This window comes from Engystomops pustulosus, chromosome 10 (genome assembly GCF_040894005.1).
Source record: "Engystomops pustulosus chromosome 10, aEngPut4.maternal, whole genome shotgun sequence".
Lineage (NCBI taxonomy): Eukaryota > Metazoa > Chordata > Amphibia > Anura > Leptodactylidae > Engystomops > Engystomops pustulosus.
This window is the reverse complement of record NC_092420.1, coordinates 87,988,806-88,003,480: the sequence shown is the minus strand read 5'-3', so window position 1 is coordinate 88,003,480 and position 14,675 is coordinate 87,988,806. Positions and strand designations below refer to the sequence as shown.

At 45.6% G+C, this 14,675-nt stretch overlaps 1 long non-coding RNA gene across 1 annotated transcript; it reads right to left on the bottom strand.

Moving 5' to 3' along the window:
* Positions 1 to 1,834: 1,834 nt before the first annotated feature.
* Positions 1,835 to 4,320, bottom strand: LOC140103903 (uncharacterized). The gene is made up of 3 exons (XR_011850201.1): positions 4,175 to 4,320; positions 4,036 to 4,080; positions 1,835 to 2,057 (listed from the first exon to the last, which is right to left on the bottom strand). It is a non-coding gene; the product is annotated as an uncharacterized lncRNA (long non-coding RNA).
* Between the last annotated feature and the right edge of the window lie 10,355 nt (positions 4,321 to 14,675).

The window sequence follows — 14,675 nt, the reverse complement described above, 5'->3', positions numbered from 1 at the left end:
AGAATTTTGCAGATACTGCAAACAAGTGTCCCCCATGTAATTCTGCACAGTGTCTGAGGGGGATATTGTGCAGAATTACAGGGGTGCAGCAGGAGACCAGCACTGGGGGATCCCCTCCAGGAGAAGCCCCTGCTGAGGAGATCACTGGGTGCTGGGTGTCACACACCTGGGTGCTGCTGTGAGTGTTATCTTCATTCTGGGCTGCGGGAGAAGCAGAGAGGAGCTTGTAGCAGGATCACATGTAAGTGCCTGAATCTAACATTGCGCCTAAACTGCGCCTAAACTGTGTTAAAGTAAAGTGATTAATAAGAGGCAGAAAATATACTTATCACAGATGGTTGTAGCTTGTGATAATTCTGGCAAAACAGTGCGCCCGAATTTAGGCGCAACTACTACACTTAGGCGCACAGAAGTGATAAATGTGGCCCTATATCTGCACAATATATGTGGAACATTGGGACACATTTACTTACCCGGTTCGCGGAGTTCCTGAAAGTGCATTGTCCGACAATCACTCTGCCGTGATTCACTAAAATTGTGCGCCCGATATCCTGCATGTGTCGCATCCCGCTCAGGTTCGGCAGAGTTCACCATCTTCTTGGTGAACTCTTGATCTGGTGCTTGATCTTGCGACACAATTTGAAAGTTAACTACTGCGCTCAGTCTGAATCAGTCGGATCGTCTGACGGCCCGCCCCCCAATTTGTGTCGCATGGAAGCCAGCGCAGCTGCAGCACTAAATGGGTCGCATGCGCCAAAATCCCAGTGCAGACACCTGCTAAATACCTATATAATCCCAGGAAAACGGTGCAAAATCCGACAAAAGTGCGATCCGCGACCCTTAATAAATAAGTCCCATTGTCTACTGCCATCACATCTCGACAACTGACAACTTACTAGCTGTTGCAATTATTACAAGGGTCAGAATAAAGAATAGAAGCTTTGCCTGAACCTTGAGGTCATTTTACTGTTTGTATTATGGCTACAAGATCGGGTCCATCTTTATTTCTTGCGTAAATTTTCAACACATTTTTCTAAAATCCACTGTATGTACATGAGAATTTGCCTTAATTATGCACAATTTAGCAGTTTTCTTCTATGCCGGCTCTATGGGGCCTATTTACTAAGGGTCACGGATCGCACTTTCATCTGATTGTTCGCAGTTTTCAGGATTTGCGCAGCTTTGACATGTATTTAACAGGGGTTTGCACTGGGATTGTGTCGCACGCAATTGAATTGTGGTGCAGCTGCCCTGGCTTCCATGAGACAGAAATCAGGGGGCGTGCCATCGGATGATCCGACTGATTCGGACTGAGTGTGGGATATAAGTTTCAAATTGTGAACTCCGGGGACCTGAGCGGGGAAGCGACACATGCAGGATATTGGGCGCACAATCTTAGTAAATCGCGGCACAGTGCATTATGGGCGGACAATGCACTTTATGCGAACTCCAAGGAACGGGTAAGTAAATGTGACCCTTTAACTGTTTTTTTCAGTTTTCGCCAAGCTGGTGGCTGGAGACTAGCTACTATGATGTCTCCCATACACTGCACACAGAAAGTAGAGGAAAATCTACTCCATAACCTTCTCTCACTCATAAACATCAATAGTATCATGCTGGACATCTGCAAAGAGGTTATATGTTCTCTCTGTGTTTGCGTGGGTTTCCTCTGGATCCTCTGGTTTCCTCCCAAACTCCAAAACATACTGGTAGGTTAATTAGATTGTGAGCCCCATGAAGACAGGGACTGAGGTGACAAGCTCTTTGCAGCGCTGTGTAATCTGTGTGCGCTATATAAGTACAGGAATTATTATTATTTTTAAATTACCTTCACTGATGGGAATGCAAAGCACTTGGGGTGGGATAGAAACTTGGCAGACTCAGACTCTCCTCTCCAACTTATGGGAGTTCTGCATATGTCAACCCACCTGCTTTTTGGGACTCCTATATTGTAGGTTAGAAAGGAGCATGCAGGCACTGGCACATCTATTCACAGTAGTCTTCACTATAGGGACAGCGCCTCCAAATCCACATACTCACGATGGGTACAATCACATCTATAAGACATTGATTGCATGATGAAGCCATTATGTGGCATGTGGAGACTGGTAGGAAAAGACTTATCACTAGATAACGCTGCAGAGATGGTAAATAACTTCACTTTTCACAGTCCTGCTGCTACTTACTATAACGCAAAGGTATAAGTCCACTGCTCTCCAAGGGCAATACCTAGCCATATCTGCAGCTTTATATGGTCAAAACTACAGACAGATTCCCTTTAATGTCTTTGATACAAAATGTACATTTTGCAGTATCCAAAATAGATAAAATCCGATCTTCTTTATTTCATGTACATCGTAAAAACCAAGTCCACAGCAAAACCAACGAGTTTCGAGTAAATCATGCCTAGCGCGCTATACAAACAATCCTCATTGAAAACATATGTGAACCAATAAGATACAATACATGTCATATCTGGTGATACGTCACTACTATTAATGCAAACATTTCATAAATACAGAGATATTTACATGAAATTACAGTTTAATTAATAAATAGACAATGAATCCACCCTCAAATGTAGCCACTTTTCACAGTCCTGCTGCTACTTACTATACACACAATGTCTGCAGCTTTATATGGTCAAAACCGCTGACAGATTCCCTTTAATAGGGAAAATCTGCCCTTATTGATGTAGATTGAGCTTCAGCTAGCCTCTGCTACACCCCGGACAAAGCTCAGTCCGTTCGACATCTAAATACATAAAAGTAGCTTTATGGTGCCCCCTGACACATGCCCAGGTTTGCCCAGCTACACCTCTATATATACCAATCAGCCTGTATAGCAAGTGCAGCACCCCCCACTAGGGTATAGCCTTATCGTGGCTTGGGGACAGCCGGAGCTCTCGGTACCTGAGTGGGTGGCTGAGTGTGTCCTATCGTTTTTCGGTCACGGTGCTGGGTACCAGGGAACACAGGTCTGAAGAAATGGAGGGATAGGCTAAAATTGTAGAAGGATTCTCCCTGGGGCAGCCCCAATGTAGATATAGGGATCCCTGGTGGTGGTGAATGGGGCGCCCTTGGTGGTAACAGGGTCCACTTGGAGGCAGAGAATGTAAAGTATTCAACTTAAAGTTCATTTATTTATAACTCGGCAACGACCACAGCAGCAGTAACATCAACTTGGTCAAGATGGCAGGTTGGACATAGTTCCACAGGAGATGCTCACAGCTTGGCATAGGTAGCTTCAGGTTGGAGAGGATAGTTGGCTGCTTCTATGAAGCTCAGTAGAATAATACCTATGCAGTAAGAGAGCGAGCTTTCCAGCCACAAGGGGTTTTATAACCTTGTGGCTATTATTCAGCCAGCATTCTCTTATCATTGTAACAGTAACAGTACATCTGATTGGTCACACAATTACATATTCCTTCCCAGGCAGACATTTATCATCTGCATTACCACTTCCAAACACTAAATGGATCATAGGGAAAACCCTATGAGGGATGTTGATTTTGCAACAACAGGTTAACCCTGCATTGGCAGGGGCGTTGCACTTAATGCAAACAACTGTCACACGGTCGCAGACTTGTAGCCCCTTACTGGTCATAATGAAAAGATTCCCTTTAAATTATTGTGACTTGCAATGGGCCCCTAGGGGGAACAATCCAGTAACCCTACATGTAAGCTCGCCCCGGAACCCATACATCACATTATACAGGAATCCTGAGTGTAGTTGCTATGGAAACTTTCTGTGGATTCCGCACTTCGGCTTGTTGATACTTGTATGATATCGCTGTTAAATTATTCTTTAATATAATATAGCCAGACTAGTTCCCCCCCCCCAAATCCCTTGAGTATTACCGAATAAAACAGCAAAATTGTCAAAAGTTTATGATTGTATTATAACCGCGGAGTAAATGATGTCTTCTTGAGGAAATGAATACTTTGTGCGGCGGCCATGGGGGCCATCATTCATCTGGTCAGCGGGAAAAATAGCTAAATGTTATCTTTTTAATATAATTAAACCTGACCTTACCTCGCTCATCCTTGGCCTTGAAAGTGGCTTTTTTTTTGGCATTTTCTGCAGGAAATGTAATATTCATTTAGGCTTTTATTGGGCAAATATATGAACATCATAAAAAGGAGCAGAAGGCAATTAATATTAATACTGTTACCATCGTTGCGATTTTATCTTCGATGAATGAACTTTTAGAAGAAGTTGTGGTTCCTGTGGTTCTCCTCGGTTTAGACAAAGCCCCAGCTTGATACAAGGTTGATGGAGTCGAATGGATTCTGTAATGTTTAATTAGAAGACAAGACGCAGGATGCAGGGACTCCGAAACATTGGAAATATCCAGCATTTTGGAGGAAGAATCAAGGTTAAAAAATGGAACATTTATAATGTCCCAATCCCAAAGTTAAACTTTGAAACAAAGTAACTTTAAAGGAAATCTATGCATTATGATCCAATCATACATTGAGAATGCTGAAGCTACACTGATGCAGAAACATATCTTGTTTAATCCCTGAACCGAGTTGTTTTGCTGAAAAAGAATTATAAAATTATGATAATGAGGCTCTGTCGCTCCTGTTGCTGCCCCAGTGCTTCTCCTCACCTTAATTATCCCCTGCTTCAGCTTTGTCCTGCCCAGAATAAGCCGGGAATATGTCATCACTGTGTTGTCCCTGACAGGCAGAAGTTATCAATCGCTGCACCATCCCCCTGCTGCTGTCATCCAACTCAGGTTGATTAGTCCTGTCTGGATATTGCAGGGAGCTCCGCGTGTGATGTGTTTATGTAGACACCAAGTTTTCCCCAGCACCTGAATTGTATAATTGTTTTTTGAGAAGAACCACTCAGTTCAGAGATTAAACAAGATATGTTTCTGCATCAGTGTAGTTACAGCATTCTCTAGGTATGTTTGGTTCACAATGCATAAAAACAAATGGTAGATTTTCTTTAAGGAAATCTACCAACAAAATCCATTAAAATCCAAGCCAGGGGCACTTACCATTAGATCCAGGCACAGTGACTATGGTAATGTTATTTGTTATCCATGGTCTCCTTCCTTCTAAAATCAACTTTTAAATGTATTCTAATGATCCTGAAGAGCTCCTGGGAGTGTTACCAGAGCCCATCCATGCTGTAGCTTCTCAGGATACCTACCTAAGCATGGTAGAAATCAGTAAACCCCTTAATAGAGTTTGTATGTTCTCTCCGTGTTTGTGTGGGTTTCCTCTGGTTTCCTCCCACACTCCAAAACATACTGGTAGGTTGATTAGATTGTGAGCCCCATTGAGGACAGGGACTGATGTGGGAAGCTCTGTGCAGCGCTACATAATCTGTGTGCGCTATATAAATAAAGAATTATTATTATTATTCATTAAAGTTTTACCCCATAACAACAGTGGCCTCTTTCAGGAAGGAAGTGAGAAACCTGACATAGAAGTTAAGGTGATGACTTGATCTCTGAATTTTTGGTTCTCAGTCTCAATATATAATTGTGGGGGATCTTAGCTGTGGAACCCACTGAAATCACCAGAAGAGGGGATGACAAGTTCCCCTGATCTGCTTTGGACTTCTGGGCAGGGGTGTAACTTGAGGGGGTACAGAGGTTGCGGTCGCACCCTGGCCCAAGAGGTTTAGGGGGCCCAAAAGGTGTCACTTTCCCATATGAGAAGACTAGTTCTATAAACCATACATTATAGTCGGGGGCACAGACCTTGCACTGGGGCCCATCAGCTTCATGTTACTCCACTGCTTCTGGGTTTTGGCTATGCTTTATCTCCTATACTGTGTATAGTTTATTGTTATACTTTTACTCTGTTTATTATGACAGAAAATAACTTTAGTGCCAGTATATTGACCCTCAAGCCCAGAGCTGTTGGGGGCCTACATAAGGCCGTACCTAAGGAATCCATAGGGGGCTGATTGTTATGATAAAATAGGGAATATTTTTGTTTCTGAATTTTTAATGCCACCATGTGAGTTCACTGCAAAGGGGCCCATTGAGGCTCTGTCGCCCGGGGGCCTACTAAAACCAGAGCCGACCCTGCCCTCAAGCTATTAACAGTGATGTAACGTGAAGCTGCCGGGCCCCAGTGCAATATGTGTGCCAGGCCCTCAAATATAATGTGGTGTTTATTGTAGGAGTCTTCTCATATAGGAAAGGTACATCAGATGGGCCCCCTAGGCCTTTTGGGCCCAGTTGCAACCGCACCGTCTTCACCACCTCAAGTTACACCCCTGGCTATAAATCAATATTTCCCTGCTCATTTAACATAAAATGAAGTATACATTGTCATATATTGTTCTTCATATATTATAAATATATTATTAATGACACAACCCCTTTAAGACTCCATGTTTGGTTCCTCAAGCCATTGGGGACAGTAATAATCCCCACATCTCTACAAATGCGCACAACTTTTGATGTAATGGATCCGGTCCGGATGGAGCTGACAAAGCATTTTCACATCTTTTTTTTTTTTTTGGTCCTGGAGGAGTTTCTGGCTCCAATCCAGTTACTGCTGTTATTTATATCCGGCTTCTAAAATCATGTGAAACCATTACTTGACCTCTATTCCTATATATAACAATAGAGCGTATCCTGCTGACAGCCTGACAGATGCCTCATACATTGTCAGAAGCCTAATATGGCTGAAAATAAATGGAAAGTCAGGGCTAGTATTCTGCAGTCATTGGGAATGGGGTTTATAGAGAAAAGATCCTGGGAAGAAGCAAAATAGGAGCCTCCACAAAATGTAACATTTTTAAATGTTCTTGAAATATAGAATATTCTATCTATCTATCTATCTCTCATATCTATCGATCTATCTCCTATTTATCTATCTCTCATATCTATCTATCTCTCTAATCTATCTATCTATCTATCTATCTATCATATCTATCTATCTATCTATTTATCTATCTCATATCTATCTATCTCCTATCTATCTATCTATCTATCTATCTATCTATCTATCTATCTATCTATCTATCTCTCTAATCTATCTATCTATCTATCTATCTATCTATCACATATCTATCTATCTATCTATCTATCTATCTATCATCTATCTATCTATCTATCTATCTATCTATCTATCTCCTATCTATCTATCTCCTATCTATCCATCTATCTATCTATTTATTATCTATCTCTCATTTCTATCTATCATCTATCTATCTCCTATCTCAGGCCCGGCGCCAGCACCCGGCTAACCCGGGCAAGTGCCGGGGCCCCGGGGTACTGGAGGGGCCCACGGATCTCCCCGGGTCAGCAGGACATCTGCCCCGCTGCCCGGGAGATTCCTTTCCTCTCTCGTTGCGATCTGTGTCCTCCGGACACAGATCGCGATGAGAGCATTTGCACTCACTGCTTTCCCCAGCATTTGCACTCACTGCTGAAGGCTGAAGGACCTTTTATGATGTCATGGTCACATGACATGCCGGGGAAAGCAGTAACAACACAGAGAGAGCTGCATCAGGTGAGGGGGAGACATGACAGGGGCCAGGGAGGGGGTCAGTGTGTATACAGGAGGGGGTCAGTGTGTATACAGTAGGGGGTCAGTGTGTATACAGGAGGGGAGGCAGTGTGTATACAGGAGGAGGGGGTCAGTGTGTATACAGGAGGGGGTCAGTGTGTATACAGGAGGGGAGGCAGTGTGTATACAGGAGGGGGTCAGTGTGTATACAGGGGGGGGTCAGTGTGTATACAGGAGGGGGGCAGTGTGTATACAGGAGGGGGTCAGTGTGTATACAGGAGGGGAGGCAGTGTGTATACAGGAGGGAGGCAGTGTGTATACAGGAGGGGAGGCAGTGTGTATACAGGAGGGGGGCAGTGTGTATACAGGAGGGGAGGCAGTGTGTATACAGAAGGGGGGCAGTGTGTATACAGGAGGGGGGCAGTGTGTATACAGGAGGGGGGCAGTGTGTATACAGGAGGGGGTCAGTGTGTATACAGGAGGGGAGGCAGTGTGTATACAGGAGGGGGGCAGTGTGTATACAGGAGGGGAGGAATGTGTACACGGGGATGGGGGGGGGCAGTGTGTATACAGGAGGGGGGGGCAGTGTGTATACAGAAGGGGGGCAGTGTGTATACAGGAGGGGGGCAGTGTGTATACAGGAGGGGGGCAGTGTGTATACAGGAGGGGGGCAGTGTGTATACAGGAGGGGGGCAGTGTGTATACAGGAGGGGAGGCAGTGTGTATACAGGAGGGGGTCAGTGTGTATACAGGAGGGGGGCAGTGTGTATACAGGAGGGGAGGCAGTGTGTATACAGGAGGGGGTCAGTGTGTATACAGGAGGGGAGGCAGTGTGTATACAGGAAGGGGGGCAGTGTGTATACAGGGGGCATTGTGTATACAGGAGGGGGGCAGTGTGTATACAGGGGGCATTGTGTATACAGGAGGGGGGCAGTGTGTATACAGGAGGGGGGCAGTGTGTATACAGGAGGGGGGCAGTGTGTATACAGGAGGGGGTCAGTGTGTATACAGGAGGGGGCAGTGTGTATATAGGAGGGGGGCAGTGTGTATATAGGAGGGGGGCAGTGTGTATACAGGAGGGGGGCAGTGTGTATACAGGAGGGGGGCAGTGTGTATACAGGAGGGGGGCAGTGTGTATACAGGAGGGGGTCAGTGTGTATACAGGAGGGGGGCAGTGTGTATACAGGAGGAGGGGGGCAGTGTGTATACAGGGGGCATTGTGTATACAGGAGGGGGTCAGTGTGTATACAGGAGGGGGGCAGTGTGTATACAGGAGGGGGCATTGTGTATACAGGAGGGGGGCAGTGTGTATACAGGAGGGGGGTCAGTGTGTATACAGGAGGGGGGCAGTGTGTATACAGGGGGAGGGGGGCAGTGTGTATACAGGAGGGGGTCAGTGTGTATACAGGAGGGGGTCAGTGTGTATACAGGGGGAGGGGGGCAGTGTGTATACAGGAGGGGGTCAGTGTGTATACAGGAGGGGGGCAGTGTGTATACAGGAGGGGGGCAGTGTGTATACAGGAGGGGAGGCAGTGTGTATACAGGAGGGGGTCAGTGTGTATACAGGAGGGGGGCAGTGTGTATACAGGAGGGGGGCAGTGTGTATACAGGGGGAGGGGGGCAGTGTGTATACAGGAGGGGGTCAGTGTGTATACAGGAGGGGGTCAGTGTGTATACAGGAGGGGGGCAGTGTGTATACAGGAGGGGGTCAGTGTGTATACAGGAGGGGGGCAGTGTGTATACAGGAGGGGGGGCAGTGTGTATACAGGAGGAGGGGGGCAGTGTGTATACAGGAGGAGGGGGGCAGTGTGTATACAGGAGGAGGGGGGCAGTGTGTATACAGAGGGCATTGTGTATACAGGGGGGGGGGCAGTGTGTATACAGGAGGGGGGGCAGTGTGTTTACAGGAGGGGGGGCAGTGTGTATACAGGAAGGGGGGCAGTGTGTATACAGGAGGAGGGGGGCAGTGTGTATACAGGAGGGGGGCAGTGTGTATACAGGAGGGGGGGCAGTGTGTATATAGGAGGGGGGCAGTGTGTATACAGGAGGGGGGGCAGTGTGTATACAGGAGGAGGGGGGCAGTGTGTATACAGAGGGCATTGTGTATACAGGAGGGGGGGGCAGTGTGTATACAGGAGGGGGGGCAGTGTGTATACAGGAAGGGGGGCAGTGTGTATACAGGGAGGGGGGCAGTGTGTATACAGGAGGGGGCAGTGTGTATATAGGAGGGGGGCAGTGTGTATATAGGAGGGGGCAGTGTGTATACAGGAGGGGACAGTGTGTATATAGGAGGGGGGCAGTGTGTATACAGGAAGGGGGGCAGTGTGTATACAGGAGGGGGGCAGTGTGTATACAGTAGGGGGTCAGTGTGTATACAGGAGGGGAGGCAGTGTGTATACAGGAGGAGGGGGGCAGTGTGTATACAGGAGGAGGGGCAGTGTGTATACAGGAGGGGGCAGTGTGTATATAGGAGGGGGGCAGTGTGTATACAGGAAGGGGGGCAGTGTGTATACAGGGGGCATTGTGTATACAGGAGGGGGGCAGTGTGTATACAGGAGGGGGGGCAGTGTGTATACAGGAGGGGGGGCAGTGTGTATACAGGAGGGGGCAGTGTGTATATAGGAGGGGGGCAGTGTGTATATAGGAGGGGGCAGTGTGTATACAGGAGGGGACAGTGTGTATATAGGAGGGGGGCAGTGTGTATACAGGAAGGGGGGCAGTGTGTATACAGGGGGCATTGTGTATACAGGAGGGGGGCAGTGTGTATACAGTAGGGGGTCAGTGTGTATACAGGAGGGGAGGCAGTGTGTATACAGGAGGAGGGGGGCAGTGTGTATACAGGAGGAGGGGGTCAGTGTGCATACAGGGGGCATTGTGTATACAGGAGGGGGGGCAGTGTGTATACAGGAGGGGGGGCAGTGTCTATACAGGAAGGGGGGCAGTGTGTATACAGGGAGGGGGGCAGTGTGTATATAGGAGGGGGGCAGTGTGTATACAGGAGGGGGCAGTGTGTATATAGGAGGGGGCAGTGTGTATATAGGAGGGGGGGGCAGTGTGTATACAGGAAGGGGGGCAGTGTGTATACAGGAGGGGGCAGTGTGTATACAGGAGGGGGCAGTGTGTATATAGGAGGGGGGCAGAGTGTTTACAAGAGGGGGTCAGTGTGTATACAGGAGGGGGGGCAGTGTGTATACAGGAGGGGGGGCAGTGTGTATACAGAAAGGGGGGCAGTGTGTATACAGGAGGGGGCAGTGTGTATATAGGAGGGGGGCAGTGTGTATATAGGAGGGGGGCAGTGTGTATACAGGAGGGGGGCAGTGTGTATACAGGAGGGGGGGCAGTGTGTATACAAGAGGGGGGGCAGTGTGTATACAGGAAGGGGGGCAGTGTGTATACAGTAGGGGGGCAGTGTGTATACAGGAGGGGGCAGTGTGTATACAGGGGGAGGGGAGGAATGTGTACACGGGGATGGGGGGGGGGGCAGTGTGACTACTTGATGGCGGCCCATAAAGGGGCCCACTAGGGCTCTGTCGCCCAGGGGCCCACTAAAACCTGGAGCCGGCCCTATCCTATCTATCTATCTATCTATCTGTCATATCTATCTATCTATCATCTATCTATCATCTATCTATCTATCTCCTATCTATCTATCTATCTATCTATCTATCTATCTATCATCTATCTATCTATCTATCTATCTATCTATCTATCTATCTGTCATCTTTCCATATATCTCTCATATCTATCTATCTATCTATCTATCTATCTATCTATCTATCTATCTAATATCTATCTATCTCATATCTATCTATCTATCTATCTATCTATCTATCTATCTATCTATCTCTCTTTTAATCTGCACCAAAATATTCAAAGGAAACCTACCATTTGATTTGATGCATTATGAAGCAAACATACCTTGAGACTGCTGTAGCTACACTGATGCAGGATCATATCTTGGTTAATCCGAGAGCTGAGTGGTTTTGCTGAAAAAACAATTAGAACATTTAGGATCTTGGGAAAGCTGGGTCATGCTGGCTGTACACATTACACGCGATCTTGTAATTACAAATGGAGGTTAGTCAAGACATGACTAATCAACCTGAGCTGGATCACTCATACACAGCAGCTGGGGATGGTGCAGCAATTGATTATTCTGCCTTCAGACACAACCCAGGGATTACATCATCCTCTCCTGCAGTCATGTGCTAGGAGAAGCGCTGAACCAGCCACAGAATCTACTGAGCTTCAGCCTCATAATATTATATCTGTTTTATCAGCAAAACCACTCAGCTCAGGGATTAACCAAGATATGATCCTGCATCAGTGTTACTATATACTGCCCCTAAAGTATTGTCACACATAATACCGCCATTCAGTGGTAAAATACTTCTCCAATACAATGTCCAAACAATCAAATTAAATAATACCCCAATGTCCAGACACTACTGCCATATAATGCACATATAATGGCACTATAAAAAGCTCCAGTAGTATCGTCGTACATAAAACTGCCATCTAATTTCTATATACCGTAATACTGTCATAAAATACCTAAGTAATGCAGTTACATATTGCCCCAATAGTATGTATTTCCCACGTGACACTGCCATTCAAGGTCCAAATACTATACAATGCATAAATAATGCCACTTTATAATGCTCCAAAAATATTGTCATGTACTTCACACATAATACCGTCATTCAGTAGTAAAATACTTCTCCCATACAACATCCAAACAGTGAAACTAAATAATACGCCATTAGTTTTGTTATGAATGATGAATTTCAATGTCCAAATACTACTGCAATACAATACATAAGTGATGTCACAATATAATACCCCAAGAGTATTGTCATGTATCTCAATATCTAAATACTACCGCAATAAGATGCTTAAATAATGCCGCTATAGAAAGTCCAAATAGTATTGGTACATATTATTTGGACTTTTTATAGCGGCATTATTTAAGTATCCTATTGTGGTCATACAACATCATACTTCCATTCAATGTCCTTATAGTACTGCCAAAAGTTCTAGTGTATAGTGCCCAAATAATATGATCAAGCCTTTCCTACATAAAACTACCATTCAGTGCACAATTATTACTGCCACACCGTGCTTGGGGAATTCTTCTGTGTAGGGCCCACATATAACTACTATGCATTTCCTACATCATACCGCCATCCCATGCCTAATAAATCTGCCAATATCCCCATATAATATCAAAGTAGCAAAATATTTAAGGTGGATAATGCTAGGTCATTGGGGGTCAGACTGATGGAGCATAACTGTTAGAAAAACTGAGGAACCCCAGGGGGCCCTGATTGAAGCTGGACTATTAATGGTGTGGGTTACACCATCCCACCTTTCAATCCAGACTCCTCTTAGTTGCGGTCTTAGGGTCCCACATTATGAATTATCAGTTGGGTTCCAGGCGTTGCACCCTTAAGTCAGGTTGCAATATCCCTTTAAGAAATCCCTAGTAGTCTAGAACGGTGAAGCTTCACATAGCAATGGGGGGGTTCAGTCCTTGTAGATCATAAAGGAAAGTCCCTAAGGACTAGGTTCGGGCACCATACTGTTTAAACAGAACCTAAAACTACTAATCCATTAGGGGATGAAATGTCTTCTAGAATTCACTCTGTCTTGTGAAATCTCACCCCCTTTACCTCTAATAAAATCTTCTCCAAAGTCCCGTGAAGAGAATAGAGAAGAGTCATATTTTACCTGATTGAGGTTTAGAGTTTGCATCAGTAGAGTCACTTCCCCTATCTTCTGTTCCATAGCACCTAGAAACATGCTGCTGGTGTCATCTTAAAGATGAGAGTCTCATTGTTCAGATCAGGTGGTTATATGATCTACAGAACTGCAGATGAGATACAGGCATTTAAATGTAAACCTTTAACTGCAGCTCACATTTCCAGCTTTGTCTATGACTGCCTGTATCTCTGTGTCTGTAGATCTCAGAACCACAATCCTGATGCATTCTGAAAGATTAGATTTTTATCTTTAATATGCCACCATGTTTTTAGTTACTATAGAACAGAAGATAGGGGCATCTGAAGTGACACTGTCCCTGCAGCCTCTAAACTTGACTTATCTCTGACAAAATATGACTCTTCTCTGCTCACTTTCTCATGACTTTGGAGGAGATTTTTTATTATAGGTACATGGGTGAGATTTCACATAAAATAAGGAATTCTAAAAAGGAAATTTCATCCCCTACCTAGAAACAGTAGTGTCATATTAAAGATGACAGTGTCATTTTTCACATCAGGCTTCGGGGTTCTATGCTCTAAAGAAGATACAGGCAGTTTAATGTGAATTTTTATCATTTACAACTATGTCTATAGCGGCCTGTAATTCTGTCTCTGTTGATTACAGAACCACAATCCTGGTGTTATCTGAATTAGATTAGATTTTTATCTTTAATATGTCACCATGTTTCTAGGTACTATAGAACAGAAGATAGGGGCGTCTGAAGTAACACCCCCCCTGCAGCCTAATGTATATCCAAGAGAAGGGAAAAAATAGAGTGGGTCTATCCCCACACCGCTCCACACAGTTCTTAGACACTCCCCCTGCAGCCTCTAAAAATGACTCATCTCTGCTAAAATATGACTCTTTTCTGCTCACTTTCTCATGACCTTGGAAGAGAATCTTTATAGGTACATGGATGAGATTTCACATAAAAAAGAAAGGACATTTCTTTCCCTACCCGAGGTGGCTGTTAGTTTAATGGGGTCAATCCGGTGACAGGTTCCCTTTAAACCGGGTCTAGTAATCCTAATACATAACACAAAGGGGCACATTTACTTACCCGGTTGAGTCGCGATCCAGCGGCGCGTTGTCAGATGAGGATTCGGGTCTGCCGGCTTTCACTAAGATCGTGCGTCCGATATCCAGCAGGTGTCGCTGCTGCGCCAAGGTCCGCCGGAGTTCACCTTCTTCCGCCGGAGTTCACCTTCTTCTTCCCGTTTTTTTCCGAATCCGTCGGGTTTGTCCGATGGCCACGCCCCCCGATTTCTGTCACGTGAAAGCAGGCACCGATGCGTCACAATCCGATCGTGTGCGCCAAAATCCCGGGGCAATTCGTCGCATATTGGAAATATTCGGGAAACCCGACAAAAGTGCGGCGTTCCGACCCTTAGTAAATGAGCCCCAATTAGTTAATGTCAACTAATG